The 22,776-nt window shown below is 53.4% G+C and overlaps 1 protein-coding gene and 1 long non-coding RNA gene across 2 annotated transcripts in view; one reads left to right on the forward strand and one right to left on the reverse strand.

Annotated features, from left to right (window-relative positions):
- Positions 1-10,087: 10,087 nt before the first annotated feature.
- LOC122241241 lies at positions 10,088-11,075 on the reverse strand. The gene is made up of 3 exons (XR_006221276.1): positions 10,875-11,075; positions 10,677-10,775; positions 10,088-10,200 (listed from the first exon to the last, which is right to left on the reverse strand). It is a non-coding gene; the product is annotated as an uncharacterized LOC122241241 (long non-coding RNA).
- A 4,276-nt stretch (positions 11,076-15,351) lies between these two features.
- VWA5B1 (von Willebrand factor A domain containing 5B1) overlaps positions 15,352-22,776 on the forward strand; it is a 49,632-nt gene continuing 42,207 nt past the window's right edge. The window contains exon 1 of the mRNA XM_042996769.1: positions 15,352-15,562. The gene's annotated coding sequence lies outside the window, so the exon portion shown is untranslated. The remainder of the gene's footprint in view (positions 15,563-22,776) is intronic.

The raw sequence follows: 22,776 nt of genomic DNA on the forward strand, positions 1-22,776 counted from the left end.
AAACAACCCAAGGTTCGAAGAACCACAAGTAGTTCTATGTGGCTAGGGGAAGGGTCCGTATGGGGGACTGGGCAGGAGCCGGGCCAGAGAGAGGGCAGGGGCAATATCAGAAAGGGCCTTGGATGCCAAGCTAAGAAGGGGACTTTTTACCGAAAGCCACGGAGAGACATTGAAAAGGTTTAGGCTTGGTTGAGAAAGGGGTAATAAGTAGAGACAAGCATCATCAGGTGTTACAAAGATCTGGTGGCAGCATGGGGATAGGAAGCCGTGAGGAGGCTGGAACCGAGGCTGGGGGTGGAGACGAGGCAGGTGCTCAGAAGACATCGGGAAGCTGAAATCCACAAGAGGTGGCTTGTCGCTTAGCCATTGCCAGAAAATGCTGCTGACCAGACCACTCCAAACCCCATGACTTACAACAACAATCATTTATTCTGGATCAGCTAAGAGTTGGCTGATCTCAGCTGGGCTTGACTGGGGAATTTTGGTCCTGCTCTGTGTGTCCCTTGCCCCCCTCCTAGGGCCAGTGCACCAATCTGGGCATGTTCTTCTCATGGCAACGAGGGCAGAGGCACAAGAGAGCAAGCCCAATCAGGTGAGCACTTTCCAAGCCTTTAGTTACGTCATCTCCTTCAACATCCCATTGGTTAAGTCATGGGCCCAAAGCCAAGGTGAAGGGGCGGGGCTATATCCACCTTTTTAGAGGAAGAACTGCCAAATCACATGGCACAGAGCAGAGATACGCAGGCACGGAGCAGTAATGGGCTGGAATGATCTCACTATTTCCTGCAGGCAGATGAGGGGCTGGGAGGGGTGGCAAAGAAAGGAAGGGGGGGTCATGAGTGTTGCTAAGAACGTGGTACATGTCAGCCCCCTGCCTCCAAAGCTGGGACCTGGTCCGTCTGGCACCCCACAGCTAGACAACGGCTGCATCCAGCCCCTTAGGGAATTAAGCCTAAGGCAGGGCTCTGCTCTGATGCGCTGTGTGCGCAGCCTGACCACCCGGCCCCGGGCGTTCTGGGGAAAGAGCCAAACCCCTGCCCTTTACCCCCCAGCCAGACCTTCCCTGATCTGTCAGCCGTGCCCTGGGTCCCCAGCTTGTGTCACTGGGGGACTAGCTTTCCCGTCTCACCCAGACTGTGTTGATTACACACCCCAGAGGCTTGTTTTCCTCTGTGTGGGCAGAAACAGTCTCACGGCAGCTTCCAATCCTGCAAACAGAGGGCTGGGTGGGAAAAGAGGTGTGTGTATGTGTGGACGGGAGGAAGCTACTGCTTCCGTTCTCACTGGGATCCTTGGTCCCCGTCTACACATACCTCCTCCTTGCCTGCTGCCCCTCCAGACCATCCACCTGACTTCTCCAACCGCACAAGAAATGGGAAGGAGATTTAATCTCCCCTGAGGGCAACCCTGCAGCCCAGCTGGCCCAACAGGGTGACCTAGGGGATATCACCTCCCCTTTCTGCAACTGAGTTTTTGCACCTGTGAAACAGTAACATCGGTCTAGGGGACACTCAATGCTTACCTGAACACTCATGTGATGTTAAGTGCCATCCTGTCTTAAGTGCTTGGCAAATATTAACTCATTTAATTATCATGATGACACTTCAAGTCTCCCAATGTTACAGAGGGGTCACTGAGGCACAGAAGGGTTAAGTGATTTCCCCCCAGGACACACAGCCAGGGAATGAGAGAGTCAGGGCTTGAACCCAGCAGTTCAGTGCCAGAGTACACATTTAACCACCTGATAACACGGCCAGTTGCTTTCCTCTCCTCTCCGAATTTCTAGAAGGACTGGCCTCTTGGGGTCATGCTAGTCCCATGCCTTTATTACCTTCTGAGTTCCTTTTGCGGGTTGAATTGTGTCCCCCAAAATGATATGCTCAAGTCCTAGCCCCTGATATGTGGACATGACCTTCCTGGGGAGAGGGTCTTTGCAGATGTAATCAGGCTGAGTTGAGAACGGGCCCTAATCAGTGGTGGATGTCTTTGTAAGAGAAAGGAGAGGGGAATTTGGAGACAGGCACACCAAGACACAGAGACACACAGGGAAGACGTCCGAGGGAGACAGAGGCACAGCCCAGTCATAAAGTGTAGGGAGGCAAAGAATGGCCAGGAGCCACCGGGGTGCAGACGACAGGGAAGGCTCCTTCCCTAAGCCTTCAGAGGGAGCAAGGCCCTGCAGACACTTGATCTTGGATGTCTAGCCTCCGGAACTGTGAGAGGATAAATGTCTCTTCTTTTAATTTTGTGGTCGTCTGTCACAGCAGCCCTGGGAACCCGAGACACTGAGTAAGGAAATCTTGGGGCTTTAAGCAGAGGCAGCTCTGGAAAACACCTCCAAGCAGGCAGGCTTCTCGACCCAGCCAGTTCTTGTCTCAGATCCTCTGTCTCCAGCCACCTCGTGTTTCTCCTTACGGCCTTATCGCCATGCACCCAGGCTGACCTTGAATCCCGAAGAATTTGGGTCCTAGAACTCCGGTGTGGGGTGGCTGAGTAGAAAGGATGAGTCTGGAAATGGCCTGGATAGGGGGGCAGAGATCTTGAACTTCATGGGGCTGAGAACCGGGCTTTGGGGAAGGCTTGGAATTCTAAATGGCTGTGTCCCTTAAGCCCTAGTTCTTGACCTGCAGGTGACTCCAGGTGCCAGGTGACAGTGCCCTGTCAGCCTCCGTCTCCCACCCCTCCAGAGCACGGCTGATTCTGCCTGCCACCTGGGTGACTCATTAAGGCATTCGATAAGACAATGCAGGGGGAAAGGCTTCAGGGGACCTGCCGAGTGGCCTGGAAGTTGGTTGTGAACCCCTGTGCCCATTTCCCACTTGGCCAAGTTCCTGGAACCTGTGTCCCGCTCCTCAGCACCCTCTCCAAGCACTGGACCCAAAGCCTGGCTCACTGGGTGAACGTAAGTACTGAACTCAACTCTGCCACGTATCCGGGTTCGTCCTCCAAAGGACAGAGGCAGCGCGCCGTTCCCCAAACACCATCTTCTACTGTCTTCGGTGCTATGACACCCCAGCAGACATTCAGAGGCAAACCAGGCTAAACAACCAGGTCGGAAAAGTTCTGCTCAGGCTCGCTCCCTCCCCTCTCCGCCCCTCCACTCCCTCTGCCCAGCACTAGCCTCCCAGATCCCTCCCTCCAGACTCTTCTCCAAAATTCTCCTGCTGGGGCCTCCCTTTCAGCTGGCTGACACCTGCCATGATGGCAAAGACCTGGGGTTTCAGGTAGACATTTAACGGAAGTCTGGGGGAACTTCAGGCTCCAGGGAATCCTGAGATGTGACTCTCTAATGGTGGAATCATCGGTTCTCAGGCTTCTAAGATCACATGTCTTGGACCTCACATGACATCTCTGCTTCGTTCACACCTTTTTTACCCCTCTGCCCACTGTCCCCGCCCCACCCTCAGACTCCGCCCTCCTCAGGCAGAGAGTCCAGAAAGGGGATAGGTTTTCTGCCCTGGATGTAGCCCCTGATACGTGGTGAGGGAGGCAGGGTGGAGAGATGGGGTCAGACAGACCTGGACTTGAATTTTGGGTCTTCCACTTGCTGTGTGGCCTTAGGCAAGTTACTTCACCTCTCTGGGCTTGTTTTTGAAATGAGGAACATAGCACCCACCTCCCTGTGTTTGGCACAGAGCAGGCGAGCATGACTTTCTTCCAGGCCTTGCCTGCAGTGCCTGGCACACGGTGACTGCTTGAAAAGGCCAACAAGGTGTACTGGAAAATTCCCAGGTGCCGGAATCTGACAGGTGTGAGCTTGAATCCTTTCTCCTCTCCTCCTACCACATGTCCTTGGACAAGTCGCTCCACTTCTCTGAAGTGCAGTTTCTCTCTTCACTCTGGGATTAAGCCCCTCTTCTCAGGTTCTCATAAGGACCCCACAAGATGTGCGAGCGGATGACTGTTAGCTCTGTTCTGTACCCCCGAGGCATCTACCCTCTCAGCTTAGGACTCCTCAACTCTAGACCCCAAATTAGGTTTCACGGACCCACCTGGCAGGCCTCTTGCCTTCCAGATCTACCTGTCCTTGATGATGACAATCTCTGGGTCTCTGGGTGGTCCAACTTTGTACCCTAGAGGCCAGACCTCCAGTCTGATGACTCCTGGAGCTGTGCCTAAAAGCCTAACAATTTCCCTTGTGACTTTGGCTTGACCAAGGGCAGGAGGTGATGGCTTGGGGACGCTAAGACGGGACAGGCATGGCCAAAGTTCTTAGCAGATGACTCACCCATGGTCCATGACCACAGTCACCAGAGCCATCTGCTTGGTGGCATCATGTCCCCGGGAGGCAATGGACCTCCAGCTTATGTCATCGGGCACTAGAATGGACTTGCGGGGGGACAAGAGCCAGCTCTGCTCTGGTCCCAGCGACAGGGGCCCCGGGGCCATGGCAGGCCCAGCACAGGGCTGAATGGCCCGAGGCAGCCTTATTCCCCCAGGGAGGGGCTGCCCAAGCCTGTTATCACTGGCCAGGCCCTTCACATCAGTCCCAGCAGGAATTAGCAGAGGCTGCTAAGTGGCCTTCTGCTTCCTCCAGTGCTCCAGAGAAGGGGGGAGGGAAGGGGTGGGGGGGTGAGCAGCACCAGCGGTGTGAGCAGGGGGTGATTGTCATGGTTACGCTCTGACAAAACAAATGGTTCTCTGCTTCCCGCAGGCCACCTAAACAGCTATCGCGATGTGGGCATCCATCAGGCCAGCTGCCAGGGCGGCGGGCACTGGGCTTGGGCACCGGAGCCCAGCCCCGGGCACCCCCTCCAGCAGCTCTGGGTGCAGGCACGCAGCCTCAGGGGCAGCGGACCGAGGGAGTATTTGCCCAGACACGTGTTGCTTCTGGGGCAGGTAAGGGTGGGTGGATGAGGGGCCGCAGGGGGGCTGTCCTGAGTGTGCGGCCAGGGTGTGTTCGCGGAATTCAGGTGCCCCTGTGTGCCAGTGGCCGCGTGAGTGTGTGTGTCTGTGTGCATCAGGATGTGTACGTCGTGCGTTTGCACAAGGGGAGGGGGCAGAGGAAGATGAGGCCGGGATGTTCCAGCATTAGGAGTGAGAGGCAACACTACCACATGTTGCTGCTGGAGTCCTCCCCCCTCCCGTCCCTCTCTCCCTCCCGCTCCCTCCCTCTCTCTCTCTCCCCACTCCTTTCCCCTCTCTCCCTCTCTCTGGAGCTCTCGGTCTGTTCCTCTCTTTCTTCTGGGTGTGATTCTCTCAGCATCTCCTCCTCCCTGTGTCTCTCTCCCCTCCGTCTCTGCCTCCCTTCCCCCACCCCCCACCCATCCCAGCCACCTGTTTCCCCGTCTCTGGGTCCCCGTCATCTCTAGTCTGTCCTCCGGAGCCCTGGGGCTGCCAGGAGCTCCGCAGACTGTCCATCCCTGGCTGCCTGGCTCGTGCCTGCTGCCCTCCAGGTGCCCGGCGTGTGACTGTCCCCAAAACCACTGGCCAAGTGCAGCGTGTGTGCCCCCCGACCCCTACTCCTGCCTGGTAAGTGGGGCTCCAGGACGGAGAAGGGGTCCTCCAGCGGTGGGAGGTGGGTGGGCGCAGGGGGGGACCTGGCCCCGAGTGCAGCATTGGTGTCAGCTAACATGTCAAGTCCCGCTGGAAGCCGTCATTACGTCTCCTGCAGCCGCAACAGTTCAGTCCGATGCGATGCTCCCTCCGCTCCCTCCGCACCGCGCAGCAGAGGAAATTTGACGGAGGCTTGGTGGGGTGGAAGCCAGAACCTTCCCCTCCTCTCCCCCAACCAAAAGCAACAGGCACCTTCCTGTCTCTGCTCCTATGCCTCTTTCTTTCTTTTCTTTCTTTGCCTTTCTTTCTTTCTTTCTTTCTTTCTTTCTTTCTTTTCTTTCTTTTTCTTTTTTTCTTTCTTTCTTTCCTCTTTCTTTCCTTCCTTCTTTCTTTTTTCTTTCTTTCTTTCTTTCTCTTTTTTCCTTTCTTTCTTTCCTTCTTTCTTTCTTTCTTTCTTTCTTTCTTTTTCTTTCTTTCTTTCTTCCTAGTAGTCTTCAGCAGAGACAGAGCATTCTTCCTCTCCTCCTCAGCTGGCATAGAACCCTGTTCCCTGGGTTCATCTGTCTGAGCCCAGGCAGGTCCCAGGGAACTAGGCAGAGGCACCGAGGAGGTCGGATGAACTCCCGCCTCCTGCACAGTGGAGGCAGAGGGCACGGACACTCCCTTGGTTAGCTGGGCTGGGGGTCACTGAGCACGTGTGCGTGTGGTGTGTGGGATGTATGTTGAGAAGTGTATGGGGCATGTGCAGGCAGGGGTGTGTCCCTGGAGGGTAGTGATACGTATAGAGTGAGCTCCATAAGTTGGTGGTTGTGGGGGGGGAGGGGCAGTGGTGCATGTATAAATGTGATTACGTGTTTAAGGGTACTTGTGAGGGATGCCCTGTGCCTGCAGGGATTTAAGAGTGTGGGGCACATGTGTGCACACACACACGTGCACATGTGCACATGTACAGATGATTGTGGATTGAACTTGACCCAGAGGTTGCTGGGCAGGACCCCTGAGGCCTGATGCAGTTCCCTTGTCACCCAGCCTTGGTCAGAGTCCCCCTCGTGGGGAGTGCTGTTTTCCATCCAACCCCACACAGGTGGTGATCCAGGGCCTAAGGTGAGGTGGGCAGTGTTCCTGATGGGTGGACCGCAGACCCGACTGCTTTTCAGACATGAGACGGGCCAAGGTTTCCAGCCTGGGTGGGTAGGTGACTAGGGATCTGTGGCCTCGCAGAAAACAGCATGAGGACCAAACTCAAATCCAGGTCAGACTAAGCTCTCAGAAGAGATTTCAGCCATTGGCCATTGGTTTGCAGCTCGGTTGAATGGGCTGTTGGTAAAGTCATCCTGGCCCAGAGGGAAGAAGCAACACTCTGTGCCTGGTGTCCCTCACTGCACACCGTTCTGAGTGGGCACCTGCACCAGCCCCCTGGTGCAGTCCCTCTTCCTCATGGACAAACAATGCTGACTCTGGTTCTGCGGGAGGCCAGCCCTACAGGGAAAAAGCACAGCCCTGGAGGAGTGGGGACAGTGGAAGAGGCACCCAGGGGCTCCAGATCAGCAGCTCCTCCAGGACCCTGGCCTCAGGCTCCTGCTCAAGTTCAAGCTGTCCTTTCTGCTGCATAAGTGGATCCCTTCTAGCACCTCCTGGCCAAGTCCCTCCACCTACATGGCCTCGATAACGAAAGGCCAAGCCAACCTAGATTTCCCATATCCTCACCGGCGTCCCCAGCCCAGCCAGACTGGAGAGGGGCTTGGGCAATGCCACGCAGAGGGTCATCATAAACAAGAAGTCCACAGACTTCCTTTCGGTCATTGGGAACAGTCCAGTGGGCTCAGGGAATGAAGTGTGGCTCTAGGTCACCAGGGATGAACAAATCCTCTCATCTCATTTAACCTCCTTTAAGAAAATGTGGCCACTGGGCACTCCCTCATGAAAACCCTGGCCAGTGCTCTCAGGGGGCGCTCACCGAGAAGCATGGCTGGTGCACGAAGCCCTCTGGGAGAGGGGATTGGGATCAGGGGTGCTCAGTGTGGGGCTAAGAAGGCTTCCTGGAGAAAGCGGTGCTGGGGTGAGGACTTGGAGAAAGCAGTGGGGGGAGATACGGATATATGGATGGACAGAGAAGAGTGCGGGAGGCTTTATATGGGCCGGAGGTATGAGTACATGTAGGAAGGGGCAGGAGGTCATGGCCGATGGTCAGTCAGTTTGAACGAACAGACAAACTCAAGCGGAAAGAGGGAAAAGCATGGCCATCATCCAGGCGCTGGATGCCCACTTTCTGCCAGGTTCTGTGCTGAGTATCGGGCCCCTGTCCTCAAGGAGCTTGTAGTCTCTAGTGGGGAGAATGACATTTATCAACCAGCCATGATTATGTAAAATAGTTCCCAGGAGAGGGGCACTTGGACTTGAGGCCTCCTTGAGCATGCCAAGAGGAGAATGCAAGGGAGTTTCTCTGGGCCTGAGAGGTAGAGAAGGGGCCAGGATGCAGAGTCACACTTGTGGGTCGTCTGCTCATACGCTGGAGCAGGACAGGGGAAAACCACTTTGGGACAGAAGGCCTGAGGCGGGCCCTTAAGGAATGTTTGCCTCCATGCTGGTTACTTGCCTTATGGAAGGATGAATCTGCGAAAGAGACAGAGAAGGAGAAGCCGGAGGGAGGGAACAGTACCTCGTGTCTTCCCCGCCTTGTGTTTTCCCCTTGCCGGGGACCTTACCCCTGGTATTTTATTCAGTCCCCATTTTGCAGCTGATGAAGCTGAGTCTTGGAGAGCTCCAAGTGCTAGGTTTAAGGTCACCTAGCAAATGCAGAACCATTTCACCAGGAATGAAGCAAAGGATGGTCCTGAGCTCGTGCTACCCGCCTGGTGCCAGGGCAGAAACAGAATAAGAAAGGCCTCTTTGCCATCCTCTTGGAAGAGATGTTAGGACCATCCATGGAGCAGGAGGATTAGAGCAGGATATGGCTGAGGGGGTCAGCGGAGGGAGCCTCACAGCCAGCTAAAGGGATTCGGAGGAGGTGGGACGTGAAAGGGCCCAGAGACAAGAAACTGGTAGATGGGCCAATGGGGTGGCTCAGTCGGTTAGGCAGCCGACTTCGGCTCAGGTCATGATCTCGTGGTCCGTGAGTTCGAGCCCCGCGTCGGGCTCTGTGCTGACAGCTCAGAGCCTGGAGTCTGTTTCAGATTCTGTGTCTCCCTCTCTCTCTGCCCCTCCCCCGTTCGTGCTCTGTCTCTCTCTGTCTCAAAAATAAAAATAAATGTTAAAAAAAAATTAAAAGAAAAAAAAAGATGGGCCAGTGGTGCTCTGGGTGGAGGGAAGTGCATAAACAAGGACACGGAGTTGGGTTCACAGAGGTCTGGGGAGGAACAAACGTGCTGCTTTTCCAGGAACATAGGGTAAGAGGGGAGGTGTAAGATAGGATCAGGCAGAAGTGGGTAAGGGGGTGACCGTTAAGGAGGCTGAGTTTGGCATGAAAGAGTAGGGCTTTAGCCAAAGCTATTGGCAGTCCTGGAGTAGGAAGAACTGGTCAGATGGGGACCCCAGGAAGACAAACTGATGAACCTGAGGAGATAAAATTTCACCTCATGAATCCTCACTGGAATCGGGGGGATCACAGTCCTCTGTTTAAAACTCTTTGCTAGATGATGAGCTTTGAATGTTCTTGAGTCCCAGGTGGTCTTAATACAAAGCTCTTCTCCCTCTTCCTGTAACCATGCTGGGAATCACACTACTGGGTCCAGGACAAGAAGTGGTTCCTTCTACAGGTGCCACTCTGGAGACAGTGAAGGATGCAAGGTGAGGCTAGGCAGCTGAGGTGGATGCTCCCAACACAGCCTAGAAAGGAACCATGGGTGAGAGAGGCTGGAGGACAGGGGATGAGTCCGCCTCATTGGCCATGTATTCCCTGTTCCTTCTTCAGATCCCATACAGGGGTCTGAGTCATCATTATCTGAGACCTACAGATGTGAGGTTGTAGGTTTAAAAAAGAGTACCCTGATAGAAGAACGTTAATGAAATGACCACTTAAAAAGTAGTCCCTGCCTGAAATCTCTCCTTCCACAATGCCAACATCCATCCCTGGCCATCACTTAATACTGGTGTCCATCAGGTTCTTTTTGGGTTTGGGGTGGTGTCAGCATCAGCAACTGAACACACAATGCCAAAGGATTGCAAAGTGGAACTGAGGTCTTATGAAGGTTGTAGGATTTAATGAACCAAGAAAGGTTCTCCTCTCTTCTCATCTCACACAAAGCCACAGACAAACGAGAACCCAGCAGAGGTAGACTAGAAAATAAGAGAAGGGGAAACTGGCAACAATGAGTTCATGGTTAGAAAACTTGAATGGTCGCTCTGTGATGGAGAAATGTGAAATAAGAAAATGTCATATCATGCTAGCATATGATTTTGCACAAAAAATTTATCTCCCCACCTCTGCCGCCGCCCAATCAATACTTGATTTGTTCTTCATTCATTGGAAGGTTTAGCACATGGCTGTAATTATAATCTCATTTTGGTCCAATATAAGATTCTATTTTCATATTTTTAGTTTTACTTTTCAAAATAAAATCCCAGTTGAAACTTTTTTTTCACTCACAATTTCATATGAAATTTTGGTCCCTGTCTTCAGTGGATTCACTGGAGTGGTCTCTTTCTGGTCCAATTATTGGGCAAATATGGAGGTCATTCATTTGTTTTTTCAGCATTAATGAGCACCTGCTGATGGCCAGACACTCTGCTAAGTACTAGGGATATAACTGTCAACAAAACATACAAAAATCTCTGCCTTCATGGAGATTATATTATAGTGGACCCACTGGGCAATCCCCCCTCCCCCATCTCTTACTCCCTTCCCAATATTGTGGTTTCTGTCTCTGGACCATCGTCTTTGCTCAGAGACCCAAACATTTATGGCTCTACTTGCCAAGTTAGATTGTGCTGCAGTAAAAAGCAGCAACGTTTTCATTCTTGCTCCTGCTGCACATCAAAGTGGGTCATGCATATTGTCACATAATATAGTCACTCTTATGTCCAGGATAACAGAGGCTCCTTGTAGACATGTGTCCCCATGATCACAGTGGCAGGGGAAAAGATATGGCCAAGTACGCAGCAGCTTTGAAAGCTTCCTCCTGGGAATTGACACACCTCCCTTCCACTCAGTTCATTGGTCCTAACAAGACACACAGCCATACCTTCTAGAAGACAGCCTACCAAGTGCCCAGAGAACTGGAAAAGTCTGCCCAACAATGTGAAGATCACATGTGGGCTTCTTCAGAGAGGAGCATCATAGCCTTTATGAGAATGCAAACAGAAAATGGGGGGAAGAAGAAGAGTTATCTTGGGTTGAATCCCTTTGGGTATCTTAGCCCCCAGCCCTGGCCACTGAATACCTCACGGCCAGTGGACTCATCTTCTGCCAACCCTGAAGCCCAGCCTAGCAAAGCAGGTGGAGAGCCTTCATAGTGTCTCAGTCAGCTCAGGCTGCTTTACCAAGGGTACCCTAGAATGCGTAGCTCAAACAGCAATTTACTTCTCACAGTTCTGGAGGCCAGAAGTCTGAGATCAGGATGCCAGCATGGTTGGCTCCCTGGTAAGGGCCCTCTTCCTGGTTTACAGACAGCTGTGCTGTGTCCTCACATGGTGAGAAAGAGAGAGTTCTGGCTTCTTCCTCTTTTCATCTAATTCCATCAAGGGGTTCCACACTCATGACCTCATCCACATCTAATTACCTTCCAAATGCCTTATCTCCAAATACCGTCACACTGGGGATTAGGGCTTTGAATTTGCGGGGACACAGACCTTCAGCCCATAGCATAGAGAAAGCTCTGCCATAGGAGCTCCAATTCCCCTGTGTTACTTCCCCCTCTGAGCCTCAGTCCCTGATCCTTAAAATGGGTATAATAATCTTTATTTTGCCCCAACTCACAGAGCTCCAATTTAATTCACAGATGTGAAAGTATATTATAAATCACTCCATATAAGGCTCGATGCTCATTATTCATACTCTTATGGAACAATGGTAGATTTAAAAGCGTAAATTGGTCAGAGACTAGAACGCCCTCACTACTGTAAACTCCATCATTTTCTTTTTAAAAAATTTTTTAATGTTTATTTTTGAGAGAGAGAGAGAGTGGGGGACAGGCAGAGAGAGAGGGAGACACAGACTCCAAAGCAGGCTCCAGGCTCTGAGCTGTCAGCATAGAGCCTGACGCAGGGCTTGAACTCACGGACCGTGAGATCATGACCTGAGCTGAAGTCGGATGCTTAACCGACTGAGCCCCCATCATTTTCAATTCTTTGAACCTTGAAGGGTTTTCTAAGAGATTCTTCAAGAGCCTGTCGGGAGGTCTGACCTTGACCCGGTTTGCCCCTCACCCCATCTTCCCCCGCAAGGCCAAAGCTGCCCACTCACCTTCAAGATCCAGCCCTGTCTTCCTCACACGGCTCCAGGCCAGCCATGATACGTACCTGTGCAGACACAGGAAGCATTTACTCTGGGCCGGGCACTGGGCTCAGTGTTTCACACGCATTGCTTCACTGCCTCATGACAGCACTCGAAAGCAGACCTGCTACTGTGCCCTTTTCACAGATCAGAAAACTGAGGCTCAGAGACATGAGGAAACCTGTCCTTGTCACTCAGAGGTACGAGTCAGAGCCTGGCTTTGAGCCTAACTGTTGAGACTCTAGAGCCTGAGCTCTTGACCTTCAGGCTGGCTGACCGAGGTGGGGGGCTCTGCTGCTGGCCTCCTCTCCCTGCTTTCTCGTCCCCAGCTGGGTTAATCTCTGGTACTGACAACCCACTTTGTACCTGGCACTCTGAGAGGGCTTTTCCTTTGCCCCTGAACGTGAGGAATATTGTTAGGACGGACTCCATAATGGCACAGTGAGAGACACAGAGGCGCCAGAAAGAGACTGCCAGACTTCCTGTCCCAGACCTGTTACTTACTAGCTTTGTGACCTTGGGCCAGTTTCTTAGCTCCCCTTGTGTTCACCCAGATCATCTGCAGAAAAAAAAAAAAGAAAGAAAGAAAGAAAGAAAAAAAAGAAGTGCTACAGGCTCATGAGGAATCAGTGTGCTAATCCACATAAACTGCTTAGCGCAGTGCCTGATTCAGGGACAGTTTGTGATAAGTGTCGGGAGCCTCTAAATCCTATCTCCTTAAGCCTGGTTGGCAGTGGGGACTCTGTATCCTGGACCCAGCTCCTTCCACCGCCTCCCCACTCCCTATTAGCCTTCCACTGGCTCCTCACCACCTGGAGCCCTCCCAGGAAAAGGGACACAGCAAACCTTCCAGAGTCTCTCCCGCACTGTCCGCCTCCCCGTCCCCCTGAGACCCATTTGGAGGCCTCTGTGCGCATCCGCTGTGTTGTTTGCCTGTTAGCTCAGATGATTTCCCAGCGGGAGATGCCTCAAATATGCCGACTCTGTAGGAGGAGGGCATGATGCGGATCCGACATTGCTGCTCGAAGCCTGGGGAAGGAGCCCCAGAAGGGTGGGAGCCAGTGTGGCGTGGAACCTGGCCACTTGGTGCCGAAGATGACAGCCTCTAGAATAGCAAGCAGGCTCTCAGGCGCCTCCAGGAGGCGCCACCTCCTCTCAGGTGCCAAGGCCCAGGATCTGACTGGGAGGCTGCAGAACGACACAGTTAAGAACCCACGTTCTGGAACCGGAAGGCTTGGGTTCAAATCCGGACTGTGCCGCTAGCGTGCTGTGTGACCTTGAGATTCCCTTAACCTCTCTGGGCCTTGGTTTCCTCTCCTATAAAGTGAAGAGTCCAAATCCCAGCTCCACCGCTTAGGAGAGTAGCACTTGGGCAGGGGATGTAAGCACTCTGGGCCTCAGTTTCATCATCTGCAAAATGGGAATAACGGTCATGCCTACTTCACAGGGTCGTCCTGAGGGTTCCCTGAGCTAACGCATGTAAAGCATTTAGAATAACGCCTGGTGGATATTAATTGCTCTGTACGTATTAGCTGTTATTATTTTTAAAGACTTCTTTCATGTGCTGGGGAATAGAACAAGGAGCAAGACAGCTTGGTTCCCTACCGCTGGGCAAGTGGGGCAAAGACAGACACTAAGCCAGCCACCCACCCATCTTTGTGTCCCACTAGGTGTACTGTGTGTGGGGCCCAAGCGACGGATGCTGGCAGCATGTGTGATTGCAGGGTCCCGGTCCGGGGCCCATATGGAGTGGTTGGCAGAACGGGCACCTGGGCCTGGGGACCCTGTCTCGGCCCACACAGCCTCCCCGTGCCATCTGAGGGGACAGCGTGAGTGCGGTAACCTCGCAGCATGGCCCAGGACCTCAGAGGAAGTTAAGGCCGTGAATATATTCTTCAGGCAACACCCAGGCCGGGTGGTGCAGAAAAGGGGGGTCCCTGGGGTGGCCGGGTGGCATGTCTGGGGTCTATCGATGGCCATGACCACCAAGGAGACATACGAAACACACAGGTGCCCAGATGCAGTCTGAGCTGGTGGGAGAGTAAGACCAGGAAGGAATCCCAGAGAGGAAAGGAAAAGAAAGCCATCCCCAACATGTACCGAGGGGAAGCCCTGGGGTGAGCCCTCTACATGCAGTGTCTCACTTGTAATCCTTGCTGGAGCCCTGGGAGATAAATCGCCACGGTACATGCCCATTACACAGAGGGCAATACTGAGTTTCTGTGGGAAAGACTTGGAAAGGAAGAGGCAAGGCAGGTTCCAGAAGCAGGAAGTAGGTTCCCAGGCTGTCATTCCACCCTTAGAAGTGTCTGGGGGAGGCACGGTCCAAGGGTGCCTCTTCAACTTCCTAGGAGCCCCCAGTGCCAGACAGCAGTTCTAGAAAGGAAATGCCTGGGGGGTGGATTCTAAAATGGCCCTTTCCCGGCGCGGTTGTTCCGTGAGCCCCTTAGCAACAGGGAGGCATGGAGAAGGCCAAGGCCACAACTGTTCGGTTAGCACCTTTCATGGGCCGCAGGGATGCTGGTTGCTCAGCACAGGGGGCTCGCCTTGCACGTGCGGCCCTGGAAAGATGGGCAGAAACCGAATCCGTGTACACGGAGTCCAGTTTTCCCGGCGGTGTGGTGGCTCGTGTCTGAACGGCCCTCCGTGGGCAGAGACTCCAGGGCTGGAGCCTCACGGGGCCCCCGGAAAACGGGCATCCGGCACCTGTTCACAAGTATTCCCACCGTCACCTTAATGGTACACAACAAAGACTCTTTTCAGAAACCCGACAGCCCTCATGGAGGGCTTGGGGGACACGCAGTTTTTGGCTTAGTTATGTCTATTTCTCCCTCCTGCAGCAGGCACGGTCGCAGCCTCTTAGCCGGAAGCCTCTGCAGCCGTGGGCGGCTTGGGCCTCAGCCACCTGCAGGGCTGACTGCCCTGGACATCCGGACTGGCGGGACTCCAGGTCTCCCGGCAGGGCAGGAACACCAAGCACTGAGAGGCCGGGGTGCCCTCTGTCCTGATTAGCCCCGACTCCCCACCCCAACGGGAGACCACGGCTGGCTCTGGGATGGAATCCTACAGGCTTTGGGTTGAAATAGAGGGATTTCTCTCACTGTTAGCTGCTTTAAATGAACCCGTGGCCGAGGCCTATTCCCACCCCTGATACACTCTATCCTATTTATTTATTCATTCATTCATTATTTTTCATTCATTATTCACTCATTCATTCATTCATTGGGTAGATAGAGCACACGCCATCCATCCATTCAGGCCATCGCTGAGCACCCACTGTGGGCCAGACGGTGGGGGAGATAGTCCTTGCCTCCAGTGCCAGGAGCTGGCAGCCTCCTGGCTGGGGTGGGTGGCGGGTGGGGGGGGGGGTGGGGGGCAGTTCAGGACCATAGGTGTGGGCCCAAGGGGGGAGATGTAGAGAAGGAGACCAGCCTGTGAGAACCCCAGAATTCTAGAAGCTTAGGACAATCAGCGGGGCCTGAGAACCCATCGACTCTGCCCCAGCTTTGAAGGGAATACTGGGGCTCATCTGTGTGTGGGGCGGTCCTTGGAGGACAGGCTCCCAGCAGGGGCATGAATGCATAGACTTCCTAGACAGTTGGTGACAGGAAATACGATGAGGACCCCCAGCCCAAGGTGAGTGGGCAGGGTGGCAAGGCCAGAACTGCTTGGTGGGTTCACAGTCTGTGCCTGGCCCAGGCCTGGCTGAGACCACGGAGCTGGGAAGCCCCGACCCCGTGGACACAATCTGGGGGCACCTGACCAGGGGGAAGGGGAGAGGTCTCCAGAACGGCCTTCCAGGTGGAGAAAGAAGGCCTGCCATGCTGTCTCTGGAACAATATGAGCTAGGGAAGAAAGGGAACAGGGCACGTTCTGGCTCCAAGGTCACAACCAGAGGTGGGCGCTTGGGCCGGGACCCGGGGATCTTCCCAGCTGTGCGAGCTTGATGCCTGTGCAAGCTCACCCAGTCCAGGAAGGGGGCCTTGCAAGGAGACTCTATGGAAAAAAGGCCTGGAAGAGAAGCCTCCAGCCTCCTCAGGACCCACCAGCTTCCTGCCCACCACTCATAGACATCGTCTCCTTTATCCATCCAGTTTCTAAGGAGGTGGGCACCATCATGGTCCCATTTTATAGATGCAAAAGCTAAGGCACAAAGAGGTTAAGTAAGGGGCTCAAGGTCACACGATATATAAGCGGCAGAGCCCAGCTGAGTAACTGGCCCCAGGCCACCAGGGAGTGGCCATCTCGGACACTAACCCAGGCAATGCTCTGGATCCTAGGACCCGGCTGCTACCCCACAAGCAACCCCCACTTTCCAATCCCTTTCTGGCAAGTGAGCGGGAGGCCCCTCTCCTGTACCCCAGGACCCTGATGCAGGCGTTCCCCAGCCTGTCATGATGACTGAAGACAAGCAGGGACCCCGCACTCTCTTCTCCCAGTTCCTTTCCCTGCACATGTCCCCACATCACATGTAAACCAACTCACGCCACCTGCTGCAGGTTCTTGATGGCCCAGAGTGTTCTCAGCCTAGAACGCTGCATGCCAGGTGATTCCGGGACGACTGGGGCCCAGACCACAGCCTCCCCAGAGGCATCTTCTGGGGCCCGCAGCTGGGGCGGGGGGCTGGTATGCAGGGGCCTGCTGAGCTCATGGTGGTCAGGATCACGGCAGCAGCTTGAGAGGCATCACAGCCAGGGGAAGCCCGGTGTTCTGAAGCCCGGTCCCCCAGGCTCCTGGTGCTCCCTCCTCCTCACCCTCCCTCCCTCGCCAGCCTCTCCTGTGCTCAGCATGGACTGGGAAGCAACTGGGGAAGAAAAGGACAGGCATTGGCCGGTGGAAGGCTGCTTGACCACCCACCCAGCCTGACCGCTCACCAACATGCTTCCAGACTTCCCCTCTGCACCTCCTTCCCCTCACCCATAAAGTGAGGGTGGGTGTGAGCTTTAGCGAGGATTACAAAGCACTAGAACCCGGTAGCCCCATTTAGAGGCCCTCCTCTGAACTGAGCCCTGTGCAGGAAGCTAGGACACAGGCAGAGAAGGAGGTGCACCCTGTTCGTACAGCACTTGGGGTCAACAAGCATTACCGACGAGCAGTTCTGGTCCGTCCAGATGAGAGATGTGTCAGACAAGTGCTCAGAGGCCGTGGAGGCACTGAGAAGGGCGTGTCTGATGGGCCAGGATGTTGGGGTGGGGGGCTTCAGAGAGGAGGTGACAGTGAAACAGGGCTTTGAATGCTGAACAGCACTTTGAAAGGTGAAAAGAAAGCAACCATCATTCCGGGGAAAGGCCCAAGGGTGAGAAAGAACCTGGCCGGTTCAGGGCACAGTGAGAAGGTTGGCGTGGTTGAGACACAGTGATGGAGAACTCGGCAGGAGGTGACACTGGACAGAGATGGGGACCCAAATGGGGAAGAGCCCTGGGCGCAAGGCTAAGAGTTTGACCTGCCCTATCAGACGAGAGCAATGGGGAGCCATTAAGCCCAGGGGAAAAGAAGGCTGGTGTGTATGTGTGTGTGTGTGTGTGTGTGTGTGTGTGCACCCGAGGTGACAGAGTGAACTGGAAGGGAGGGTAGAGATGGTCCAGGGCAGAATAAGGAAGCAGCAGCAGTAGAAATGGAGGGGAGAGGAGGCTGGCAAGAGACGCATGGAGAGAGATGGCCCAGCCCAGGAGAAAGTGAAGCAGGAGGCAGTGCAGCCGCAAGGCTAAGCGCATGGCTCTGCAGTCCTTCTGCCTGGGTTCAGCTCTCAGCCCCCTTACCTTCTGGCTGTGTGGCCTTGGACAGTCTACCTCGCCTCTCTGAGATTGGTGTTTTCATCTATAAAATGGGGATACTAAGCGTATACCTACCGCTGAGGGCTGTTGCCAAATTTTATAGAAAAAGTCCATGGAGTGATGTTTCATTCATTCAAAAACAAATATATTTATTGAACATCTACGATACCCAGGCATTATTCTCTTGGTCGTGGATGCAGCAGTGAACGGACTGAAACAAAACCCTCGCCCTCATTGGGGATTACACCCTGGAGAGCTGGGGAGACATGTCGAACGAGACTATTAATAAGAAGAATATACAGTATGGTGATAAGTGCTAAGGAGAACACAAGGAAAAGAGGGCTCAGACGTGCCAAGATTTGGAGGTTTTTAGAACAACCTATGTGGCTGCCTGTGTGGTTTTGGAGATGGGGCACACATGGGTGGTATGTCAAGCTCAAGGTGTGGGAGTGGAAGTCACCAGCTGAGCTGGAGCAGAAGCAAAGGTTACTGAGGTGCAGGGGTCAGGAGATAAAAGGGCTGGGAGATGCACCACACCTGTGGATGCTAAAGTCACCTGGTTGATGGCAGGGTTTGGGGAGCAGAGGAAGATGGGAGCCAGGTGCCAAGTGTTTGCTAAAAGAAGGGAGAGATCAGGACCTTGGGAATGGCAAGCAATGGTCGGGTACGGAGTCAAAAGGCAACAGTGACCCCAACCACCACCACGGAGAAGGGGTTTTATAGGCAGAAGCAAAATGGTGGTTTTGGAGCAGCGGCTGAGGCCAAGGAGGCCACTGTCCCACCCTTGACACTGAGGGGTGACAAGGAGTAGGCAGTCCTTCCTGTCTAGGGCTGCAGGGGAAGCAAGGTCCTTGGCCAAGGACTCTGAGAAAATCCCAGGAGAGCCCCAGAATACAGGGGGCCTGCTGGATCCAGAGTGGTAGCCGCAGAAGGCACTGTGGTGGGCTTGAGGGATGGGAGGTGGCCAGAGGCTGGCTCAGGGACACAGGATAGCAGCATCCACTATGGACCGATGGGCGAGCTCCAAGATGGCGGGACCTTGGTGCCACCAACGAGGGTGTATCTGGGGCCCTGATACAAACACTGAGATGAGAGTCTAATGGATTTAGCATCAATATCTTCTCTGAGGTGCTGCTCTGGGCCCGGTGGTCAGAAGACATCTCTCCCTCAGCTGGGAGAGCTGAGGAACCCCGAAATGGCCAGCCTGACATTATGACTACATGTTGATTGATCCATTCAACAAATATTTATTCACCACCTACCATTGGTGCAAGCACTATTCAAGACACTTGGGATATATCAGTGAGAAAAACAGACCCCAATCCTTGCCTTTGTGCAGGGAAAGTAGATTATAAGCAGCAAACGTAATGCATAGATTGTATTACATCATATTATAGTGGTGCATGCTACGGGAAATATAAATGAAACGTAGGTTGAGGGATTGAACTTGAAGACGGACGAACAGGTCGCCAGTCTAAGGGTAAGCTTCCACGAACAAGTCCCCTTTGAGCAAAGACTTGAAAGAGCGAAGGAACGAGCCACAGGAATGTCTAAGGGAAAGCATTCCTGGGTATGGAACAGCCATTGCAAAAGAGCACAGCCAGGAGAAGAGCTGGAAGGATGTCATGTCTTCAATGGGAAGAAGGAAGCAGGCCTGGGGGGCCTGGAGGCATGCAGGGAGCCGTCAAGAGGGCTGTGCCATCAAGTCACGTGACTGGATCACGGCTTCAAGGCATCACTCTGTCTGCTCCACTGGGGATAGACTGTTGGACTACAAGAAGGTGGCAGCAGGGGAAGGTGACAAGAAGGGGTCGGATTGTGAGTCTGTTGGCTTGCAGCTTTATTTAATATGTGTCTCTCCCATTAATTTATGTCTCACACCTGGCTTGTCTCCCACGGTCTCCTCGGCACCTGGGTGATCACTGAAATTTCGTGTCCTTGGGAAGCAGCCGACGTTCATTCATTCATTTCCCTGCGTAAATATTTATTGAGCACCTAGTATGTGCCAGGCATGGTACTGGGTACTTTTCATACATTACTCAATGTAATCTTCATGGTGCTGGTGAGGTGCCAGCCAGGGGCCCCTCTGCAATTTCGATGTTCGACAGATCTCCCCTCCACAAGATTCTAAGCTCCTTTTTTTTCACAATTGTAATTATTTTTTATTTTGTTTTTTCCCTAATATAATTTATCATCAAGTTTAGCTAACATACGGTGTATACAGTGTGCTCTTGGCTTCGGGAGTAGATTCCACTTGTTGGGACGAGCCCTGGGTGTTGTATCGTAAGTGCTGAATCGTGGGAATCTAAGCTCCTTAAGGACAGAGCTGTGTCTCATGTGCCCCCAGTGGCTAATTCGGGGCCTTGAATACAACAAGTGCTTATTAATGCTGGATGAATTCATGAAAAATATGCATTGTTTAGGCCCCAAGGAATCTCAAGTTCTCTCTTCCTGAGAAGAGAAGGTATTGATATTGTTAAAGGGGTGAGTTCTGAGTGAGTCTGCCCCCTGTTATCACCATCACTGTCATCCAAGCCTCCCTTCCAGGGCAAGGTGCCCCGGGACGGGCACCAGGGACTGTGTGGGAAGATGCCCTTGGCCAAACTCCACCCCAGGATGGACTGAAGCTGAAGTCCAAATATTCTGGCCAGGAGGGAACCGGGCTGAGGAGGAGGAGGGAGGGAGTGTGGGTGGCAGCTGAGACGGCTCAGGAAATGAACTCCGCCACCTTGTTCTACCCCTGGGAGTGGTGAGGCTTTGCTCAGGCCACCAGGATAGAGAACATTCCTGAGAGAGGGTGGCTGGGGATCAAGCAGCTCCCTCCTGGCTCCTTATCTGCCTCCTGCCGTCAGTCAGCCTGCCTCGATAAGGCAGGGCTGAGAGGCGTCTGGGCCGGAACCACAAGAGAGAACATAATTATAAAGACGCTGCTGCTGGGCAGAGAGGGCAGGAGCCCCGGAGGAGCCACGCAGGGCCATGAGGAAGGCTTGCAGGGGAAGAGTTCGCTTCCTTGGGAAAAGGCAGCGCAGTAGCACGCGCATCGATCGGGCTTTGCTTGGCTCGCGCTCCACAGGGAGGAAAACCTGCCTTGAACTTGACCTCAAATTTGTATTCCCCACCCTTTGACTTTGCTTCCCTGCCGGAGTCCAGCTCCTGCAGGACCAGGGGTTCCCGAAGGATGAACGGCGTCGGCGAAAAAGTGAAAATAAAATAAAACAAAAATAAAAGTGGACACAGACCACAGCAGTGTGTTGGACTGGCCGCTTTATCGTGGCAAACGTGGCATTATATTTGCTAGCAATTTCCTTGTAGCGTGCGTCATCTATGTTTTCTGGGCTTTACCTAATTCTAAAATGTTCCTGTGTGTAATCACCCTTTAAGGAATAACATGGTTATTTTCTCATAACGCTCCCTCCTGCCCTTTGCTTATTGATTAATTTCTTACATTATTTTCACGACGTATCTACGTTTATCTATAATCTATAAAGCATTTGCTTTGCTGTTTTCATGAAAGGTCATCTATCTCTCAACATCTCAAGTGGGACAGTTACAGGGACATGACCTCTTAGTTGTTTCCCTGAACCACTTGTGGTTTGAGGAAAAAGAGTGTTCGCCTCAGTCTGAGGTGCCAGGAGGGGGCCAAGAGGGCCTTAGGAACCCACGCCTTAGGCATTCTCAGAGAGACCATGCACCTAGGAACTTATGAACCATTCTGCACCTTAACCAACTAGGTTCAATCATCATCTGGAATGCCTCCTGGGGGCCAAGTGGGCCTAGGGGTTGGAGTAACTTGTGCCCATAGATAACACTCCTTTGTTGCCAGAGTGGGACTTTCAACTCCATTTGTCTCTCCTTGGCTGGGAGATATATGGGGCTATCCTTCCTTTAGGTAGAGGAGTCTTTATAGGGGGTGGCAAGGGTTAAATGTAGGGCCGTGCAATTTCCTTGCAGAACCTTATTTTCTTTCCCCAATAGTTCTTTTCCCAGGGGGCCTGTCGAGGGCAATTCCCCAACAGACAATTACCCAGGTTCTTTTATTTAAGGCCAAATTACATAAAAGCGGGAGGACAAGAAGCTTCACTGTCAGCGGGCCACCGTGCAGTCCCGATCCGTCCACCGCCCGGTCCCTGCCGTCAGGCTGGTTGGAGAGCTCGGCTTCTGGCACTTCCCGTTCCCACCCCACCCTTCAAGCCCAGGGATTACCCAGGAGGGTCCTGGGAGCCCAGTAGATAATGGACACATCATTGCCCCGTGAAGTGCTCTGTCCTTCGCGATGGAGTGACGACAGTCATCCGTTCTCATATCGGTTTAATCAGCACTGAGGGTACAATAGGAAGCACAAAGAGACACGGCCTATCCCTCCAGGAGCACACACTGTAAATGGGATGACAGACAGCAACAAAATAACGTCACACAACAAAATGTATCCCTGCAAATGGATACATTTGCTCTCAGGGAAAGAGACTTGTCTCTGCGGAGGCAGACGAATGAAGGACGCTGGGCACAGGTGGTGTCACTTCCCTGTGGGGCAACCCTCCGCTGACACTGAAGGACAAGAAGGAGGTGACTAGTTTTTTTTTTTTATGTTTATTTATTTTTGAGAGAGAGAGAGAGCACAAGCGGGAGAGGGGCAGAGAGAGAGGGAGACACAATTCCAAGCAGGCTCCAGGCTCCAAGCCCAAGGCGGGGCTCGAACCCACAGACCACAAGACCTTGACCCGAGCCGAAGTCAGAGGCTTAACTGACTGAGCCACCCAAGTGCCCCAGGAGGTTACTAGTTTAAAGTGGGTGGTGGGGTGAACCTTCCAGGGGGTGAACAGCAGAACAAAGGTGGGAGGTCACAGGATACCTCTGAGGAATGGACTGGAAGCCTGGGAGAGTCCCAAAGGCTGGGTGCAGACGTGGTGACTGACCAGCGGGAGAGGTCTGCAGGGCCAGACTGCACAGGCCCTAGGCGGGCCTAAGGGTTTCCGTCTCTGCCCCAGGAGCAGGGTGGTGGGGGAAAGAGACCAAACCAACTGGTGCTTTGCTATGGGGGCGTGGCCACTGAGTAGAGAAATGGCTGGAGGGAGCGGT

The sequence above is a fragment of the Panthera tigris genome, chromosome C1 (assembly GCF_018350195.1).
Source record: "Panthera tigris isolate Pti1 chromosome C1, P.tigris_Pti1_mat1.1, whole genome shotgun sequence".
Lineage (NCBI taxonomy): Eukaryota > Metazoa > Chordata > Mammalia > Carnivora > Felidae > Panthera > Panthera tigris.